The sequence below is a fragment of the Ixodes scapularis genome, unplaced genomic scaffold, assembly GCF_016920785.2.
Source record: "Ixodes scapularis isolate PalLabHiFi unplaced genomic scaffold, ASM1692078v2 PGA_scaffold6__148_contigs__length_123643588, whole genome shotgun sequence".
NCBI classification, from domain to species: domain Eukaryota; kingdom Metazoa; phylum Arthropoda; class Arachnida; order Ixodida; family Ixodidae; genus Ixodes; species Ixodes scapularis.
In genome coordinates, this window is record NW_024609881.1 from 88,003,121 (window position 1) to 88,011,189 (window position 8,069).

Sequence of the window (8,069 nt, forward strand, 5' to 3'; positions counted from 1 at the left end):
AATGGTGTTTCAGCCTTGTAAAAGCAAAACCGATTTTACTGCAAGGTTACCTCTAAAAAACAAAATAACTGCGTTGGCAAAAACAGAAAACCGAGTGATGTTGGTGGTGTCTTCGGTGTGGTCCATGGTGACATGCGAGCTTGGTTGGAAAGACAAAGAAACCGAATTTTTGCTTGCAAGTTTTTGATGTAGGGCTTCAACAGCACATAGTGTGGGCACTTTCCGAGTATGTGCATTTGATAAAATGTTTTCCACAAAGTGTATGTTGTCCAGCCGTCATTATTTTATCTGCGAAGTAGAATCGACATTTATCTGCGCAGTAGAATCGACATTAATTCATTTTTTCAACATTCGTGGGTTGATTTTAACCGTGTGTTACTATCGGGGGCGTGTTAGAATCATGTAAATTGCATACAAGATATTTTCTGCCATAAATAAATGCACATTCATGCATTCCTTGTGTTTCAAAATATAAATTTTGTTTCTCTTTCGTCGATACGAATTTAGCATGAAATATTTTACGCGACTCCGCGAGATTCATATCAAGATTTTAAAAATGTTTGCTTAATGAGAGAGCCTGCACCTTGCGCTGAGTGAGCGGGGCAAACGCCTTCTCTTGCCTCGCTGCCTTTGCCTTGTTGGAGAGGGTGCCGGTCACCGACCTCTCCAAAAGCACTTCCACTCACCCTATGGAAGCAGCAGTGTTCTTGCGAAACATGGAGTCGCACTCTGCTTTCCGCATGTTGCCCGCATTCCTGGTTGACGTGCACACCTTGCCCGACATGGATCTGTTATAAACAAAAGCGAGAAACAGCTTCACATATACCAGTCGTTGACGTAGAGTGGTACTGTATACTCCAAGATGCATTGAAAATGCACTAAAATAATTACATCAATGAAATGTAGGCTTTTAAATTTAAGACAGCACTACACATGAATTCCTATCTTCATGGGCGTCTGAGAAGCTGATGGGCCTACAAAGCTTCATGGCATCTGCATGAAACAGCTACATAATCCCTTAGTTGCATCAGGTGAGCATGACAACAGAATGTTTTCAAGGCACTGGCTGTAACTACAATTAAGAGCCTGGCTACAATAATGTTTTAATGACTTCTTGTTGCAATCGATTCAATCTACTGTGCTTACATTATCTCAGGAGTGGCCAAAGTGAGGCTCGCGAGCCGCACGCGGCTGAAAAGGGTTCTGGTTCTAGAATTTAGAAAGAGCTACAAGTCTTGGCAGCCTGGCAACACACTACATATATTCACCTGGAATGCTTTTTGCCACATAGATGCGTCGAGTGACCCTGTTTCCTTTATTGTTCTAAAAAGACTTTCAACCGTATACGCGTAACAGTTGTCAGGGGCAGTGACTGGCTAGTGAATCGTGTATTAATTTTTGCTTAGCAGTGGAAAGGACCTTCTGATGCATAGTGTCATTTGTTGTTATCGCCCATTATACTTGTCCTCTATGGAAATAACTATTCCCTCCAAATTGTTTCTTGTTAAAAGTAGCCCCCCCCCCCCCCTTTCTTTTTTCCAGCGACTCTAAACTTTCATAGTTTTGTCTGCGGCTCTAACTCCATGTCACTCTGGCCACCCCTGCACTATCCTAAACTCTTTTAATGTATATTATACACTGAATGAAAGTGAAAAGTTTTTCTATTTTACCATTCCTTCCTTTTCTGGAGGCCGATGCTAGGATCCACGATCTCATTCTTTGCAAGGATCTCCTCGTCAGCAACTGAAAAAAACAATTTCACACTAAAGAGGTACAGAAACCAAATTCCAGCACTCATTTTATCGCTTTAATGAGTTGCAGGTTGCAACATAACCTCAAAAATACCAGTTTTTTGCTGAAGGGCACAAGCAAACTAATTTTAAAGCTAATCAAACAATCTTTCAATGTGCACCTGGTGGATACATGTAGAGCCTATTTGGGAGGTAATCTAGCAACATTGGGGAACTTGCTACGTAGTCATGACGTAGGAAGGACATTTCTCGGTCATTCTGCTCAGCAACAGAGCGCAGCCACAACAGTAGAGTAGAGAGCTCTTTGCCGTTTATGCCTTCTTTCTCAGCATTATTGTTTCCACCCTTTAAGAATGAATATCCTCTATGCAAGATATAAGCGATGTGTTGCATACGACATGTTCGGCTCTATCACCGCACAGCAAACTTATTTCATACTGCAAGTTCATTAAAAAAGTTACCTTTTTAATGCTAAAGCATGGGTTCTGTTAGTACGCTAAACATACGAGTACCCAGAGGTCAGGCCATAAATGACTTACGTGTTAGGCAGTAGGGCCCTACAGCACCTCCCGCATCAACAGCCGAGCCGCAGGTAGTCCTGCAATTGATAGAGCAGGGTAAGTCAGAGAAAGGTGTTTCTAGCAGCTCTGCCGGTGTGCCCCCTAGCAGCATTCTCACGCACATTGGGGTGTAGGCAGAAAGCATGGCATTCCTCATCAACAAATCATGACAACACATTGTTGCCGGCATCAAACTGGATCCCTGTGCTATTTTTCTTCTTTGTGATTTAGTTGATTCTTTGTCTTCCTTGTCACTCCCGACTGCCTTACTGGCCTTTGTGAAATAAAAAAGGCTTGGTAAACTGCAAAGCCTTGACTGAGTGGTGAAACAGAGCAATCCCAAGGAAGTGTAAATGTTAAGGACTCGACATGACATTACGCAGTGTTGGGATTCCCAAGCTGCTTTCCACACTCACATTTTGTGCACGACCAGCTCTCTTTCTGCATCAGTTGGATTGGTCAGTTGTGTGCCCGTTTCGGTCACTGCTCAAAAGCAGCGCCAGCCTATGTGGCTGGCGCTGCTTTTGAGAGTTTTGCAACATCGTCACTTTCAGCTTTTGTCCTGACATAAACCGCATCTAAAAATTTAATTAGCGCTAAGATTTAGCTTTTGGACACTCCCAGAAAAAATAGGCTGTACCACATTACATAGACAGGTAATGATATTCTGGTGACAAAATTTCCACAAAAACTGCTTTGCGTTAAAGGGCACAAGGGCTGACGTTCCTGGGAGGAGCAGCTTTGTGTGAACTTGCAGATGCTTCAGCTGCCTGTTTGCGCCTGGCCAGTTCAGTTGCCATTTCCTCTTGGGTTTCTTGTAGGTACAGTCTGGGACAAAAGTCTCCAGGACACGCAAGCTGCGACTGAAACGCATTCCTCTGCCATCTGCCGGCGGGTCACCTGGTTTCGAGATCACAGAAGGGCGCACGTGCGTCCTATTGTACCTGCCAACGTGTGCGCTTTCCCGCTCTGCTGCGGCGCGGCGCCTAACTCGGAATCGGGCGCGTGGTACCACTTCGGAGATAGTGCTTACTGACATGGCACCTATAAAGCAAGAAGTCACGGCAGCTCAATTAAGCGATAAGCTGAACTGGTTATAAAGCAAGGTGCGCTGACACGACGAAATGCGGCGCAATGCCCCAGGCGGTATCTCGAGTTTTGGAATGTATAGCAGACGCTCGTCAGCCGCCAGCGCTATCTCCGAGGCAGTACCATGTGCCCGATTCCTAGTTAGGTCCTGTGCCGCAGAAGGGCAGGAAACGCACATGTTTGCAGGCAGAGTAGGACGCGCATGCGCTTTTGTGATCTCGAAACCAGGCGACCCGCCGGCAGGTGGCAGAGCAATGGGTTTCAGCCGCAGCTAGCACGTCCTGGGGACTCTTGTCCCCGACTGTACATTTGTGATCATGAATAAATAAATTGGTCAGGAAGCAATGGCAGCTGATGCAACATCAATGCAAGCCATGTATTACATGACTCGCATGAATTGACATTGAATCAGCCACGATTGTGCGCCTAAGTTTGTGCTGCGGAGCGCAAGAGTTTGGCGCTCTGTTCATTAAATGGACAGAAGCGCCACCAAAGGACTGACACTCAAGCGTGCTCTTTTTGCACCGAGTATTTCTCGAAGTGCAAGTCATTTCTTCGCGCTGACAGAAACGTCGCCGAGACGAGGAGTGCAGTGGATCGCTGCCTCATTTCAGTTGAAGAATGCTTAACCCAGCGAGTAAAATGATTTGATTTCAAAGCCAGGACCATTACGGAAAAGGTTTGTTCCCGAATCTCACCTGAAAACGAATTACCCATCGAACAGTAGCGTTATGATGGTACAGCGACAGAAAAGTTGTCGAGATGAGAGGACAGTCCGATCGCTGCCCTTTGTAGAATGCACAGCCCTGCGAATAAAGATACTTCGATTGGAAAGCGAAAACGTTGCGGAAAAAGTTTGTCCATGCATCTCGCCTGAAAACTAATTAATGTGCTATGTATTGAACGGTGGTGTGCCAGTATTGGAGTAGCACATCGACAGGTTCCGTCTCGCGCTGGAAGACTGAAACCCAAGATATCTGACAAGTTTGAGAGTTTCTTGTTTTGACAAGCGAGTTCAAGAATGTTGTCTTTCATTTGAACCTAAACAGCATGCATGGTCAATAAATAGATTGGTCAAAGTAACATTCAGCATATCTGGTCGAAGCGAGTCCTCAAACCTTTCACAAATATTAAAACATTCGTAAAAATTTCCTAACGTCGCCGCGCATTTCATTTCTTTTTTTTTTTTTTTTTTTTGGGGGGGGGGGGGGCTTTTACTTTACTATTTTACAGATCCCTTAATTAATTTATCTTCAAAATAATTTTGGCATCCGCGAGATGCTGGGTTCGTCATAAAACTGTGGTCGGAAGTGGCTCATACAGCTCGCCGACAGCTTCGGTGTGTTGCGCTACTGTACGCTATGCTTCGTTTAGTTGCTGCGCTCGGAGTGTGAAACTCGGAACGGTGGAGTACGAGTAAATTAGCGCGGACTTAAGGCACAGGAGCAATGGCGGCTTGCAGGGTGCCATATGATGTCACGTGCAAGGCAGTTCAGTCCACACGCTCAACTGAAGTATTAGCCCCTGCATTCATCTGCCTAGCTTGGTGCCCCATATAAGCAGTCTACAATATTCACTTTCAATTACAGTCGCAATAAAAAAGAAAGAAAACGGCGATTGCTTGTGGCTACGTCGCACTTTGGGATGGTAAAAAATACACACTCACCCGTCAGTTCGAGGATCTCGGCGTCGTAATAGTATCCTCGAGTGTTCGCGTCGCCGTCCCAAGACACCTTGTACGCCGTCCTACGCTCAAAGTAGACCACATTCGAAGGATTGCAGTTTTTAAATAAAGCCCTGTGGACGTCGCTTATTTCCCCGTTCTCGCAAAATCGAGTGAAACCTACTGAAATATCTAAAACCTCGAAAACACTCCACGAGGTAAGGTGAGGCTGCCGAGACAACAAAGCGCACGAAACAACTGGATTTGGATTTGGATTCGAAGCTTTTGAAGACGCAGTTGCTCGAACGGATATAAGCGGCGAACGTTTTTCAAAATATAAAGTATACATTAAAATTAACGGATCGTCGAGTGTCGAAGACTGCTTATGAACTTGAATGAGAACATTTTTGAGAGAAATATGTCGTGTCAACACTGCGTATAAAGAAACTGGCGCCGCAAGTAGCCGATGCGTCGGCAGTAGCGGATACATTAAAGACTAACTCATAATTTACACGCCCCTCGACAGTCCTCCGTCCGTGGCGCAGGGGTAGCGCGTCGGCATACGGAACGAGAGGGCGCTGGTTCGACTCCCCCCCAGGATAAAGAAAAAAACTTTTAGAGCGCAGCTCTTAGGGGCCCGTTTCCGGCTTGAGCGGCGTCGCCGTCGGCGTCGCCGTCGCCGTCGCCGTCGGCGTCGGCGTAACCGCGCGGTGCATCATGGGAAATGTCCCATAATGCACTGCGCGAGCCCCCCACCGAGGTCACGTGACCTCGTGGGGGGTCACGTGACCCCCCGAAGTCACGTGGCCCCCTCCTCGAGGTCACGTGACCCCCGGCGATGTCGCGTGACCCCCCGATGACGTCATCGTCACTGATGACGTCACCGGCATCCACATCGTCATCGTCATCATCACTGATGACGTCACCGGCATCCACATCGTCATCGTCATCATCACTGATGACGTCACCGGCATCCACATCGTCATCGTCATCACTGATGACGTCACCGGCATCCGCATCGTCATCGTCATCATCACTGATGACGTCACCGGCATCCACATCGTCATCGTCATCATCACTGATGACGTCACCGGCATCCACATCGTCATCATCACTGATGACGTCACCGGCATCCGCATCGTCATCGTCATCGTCACTGATGACGTCACCGGCATCCACATCGTCATCGTCATCATCACTGATGACGTCACCGGCATCCACATCGTCATCGTCATCATCACTGATGACGTCACCGGCATCCACATCGTCATCATCACTGATGACGTCACCGACATCCGCATTGTCATCGTCATCATCACTGATGACGTCATCAGTGACGTCACTGATGTCGTCACCGGCATCCGCATCGTCATCGTCATCATCACTGATGACGTCATCAGCGACGTCACTGATGACGTCACCGACATTCGCATCGTCATCGTCATCATCACTGGTGAAGTCATCAGTGACGTCACTAATGACGTCATCGGTACCCGCATCGTCATCGTCACTGATGACGTCATCAGTGACGTCAGTGATGACATCATCGGCATTGGGGGTCACGTGACCCCGAAGGTAACGTGACCCCCCCCCCCTGGTTAGTTTAACCCCCCCCCCAGTGCCCTTGCCTCCTCCTCCTCAAGAGCTGCGCTCTAATTCGGCGTTACAGGGAGTTGTAAGCGGCTTTCATTTTTTGTGTGTTGTGTTTTTTTTTTTTAATTTTTATTATATCTATGATGGTGGCGGTGGTGGTGGTGTTGAAAACTTTAATTCAGTCTAAAACCCCTGCGAAGCTGCTTCGTTAACGACCGCCCTGGTCCAAAAGGGTTCTAGTGCAGCTGAATACTGAATAATGCAGGTTTTTCTACCTTTCGTGTCGCCAATTTTAGCACCTTTCGTGACTCGACGTGTTTCCGCTCAAGAACTTTTAAGGTCGTCTGAACGACGAGACATATAAGGCTTTTCCTTAATAAAAAAAATCACATCAACCCATTGACCACGCGGCTGCGGCCCATCATATATCATACGCGAGATTCAACGACAGCTTTTTTTATCGCGACATAGCCTCAAATCGCCTATTTCGTAGCGTGCAAAGTTGCGGAGCCTCCTCGACTTTGGGCCGCTCATTCAGCGAGGCGGTGGCGCATTCCCCCGACTATTTAACCTTCGAGCAAAGTAAAGCAAAGCAATGGCCGCGCGGTCTGTTTGGAAGCTGAACTTAACTGCCGCCGCGACCGTCCGATGCGCACAACGGTTGCGGGGCTCGGGGGGTGCCGTGTCTATAAAAGTTAATGTGTCGACGAAAAGTCTGTCCACCTTCCGTTGGTAATGAAAGGCGTAGATGAAGCATATGCGAAACGATGAACCCTACCGTGAGTACGGGTTTCCACGGTGCGTGATTGCAGACGAACGCACAGTTGCCGGTGAATCGGGGACTCAGTGAGTAAAGACAAATCGCGTGACATAGTTGTGTCAGCACCTCGCGAGCCCGCGACTCATCACATGCTGGCAAATATGTCGCGACCTATATATCAATTGTTATTAAACGCCTCTGACGGCGCCGTCAGAACCCTATTGAAAATTCCATCAAGGTACGTAATTTGGGACACTGACTGCCAGTCAGCAGCCCTGGTGGAACGTGCCCTGATGGTCCATCAGACGACGTCTGACTGCCACTGATGGAATGTCCCAAATTACGTATGTGGTGGTCTTTGATGGAACGTACTCTGGTGGTCTTTGATGGAACGTATTGCGGTGGTCTTTGATGGAACGTATTGCGGTGGTCTTTGATGGAACATATTTGATGGAAGGTGTGATTGTGATCACTGCTGAGCTGATAGGATAGCCTAACCAAATTGCAGCGTTGCCAGAGAAACTATTACATACTTTCGACTGCCATAGGATCACTGCAAGTTAACTTCAAGGAGAACAGCCAATAAAATGACAAGTAAAATGCAAAATCAAACCTGTTGTATCTTTATTAGGTCACAGAAAACGCCTGCCTTG

General features: G+C 47.3%; 1 long non-coding RNA gene across 1 annotated transcript; it reads right to left on the reverse strand.

Annotated features, from left to right (window-relative positions):
- Positions 1-686: 686 nt before the first annotated feature.
- On the reverse strand, positions 687-5,136 carry LOC120838902. The gene is made up of 5 exons (XR_006078439.1): positions 5,067-5,136; positions 4,099-4,206; positions 2,291-2,349; positions 1,671-1,743; positions 687-788 (listed from the first exon to the last, which is right to left on the reverse strand). It is a non-coding gene; the product is annotated as an uncharacterized LOC120838902 (long non-coding RNA).
- Positions 5,137-8,069: the final 2,933 nt, after the last annotated feature.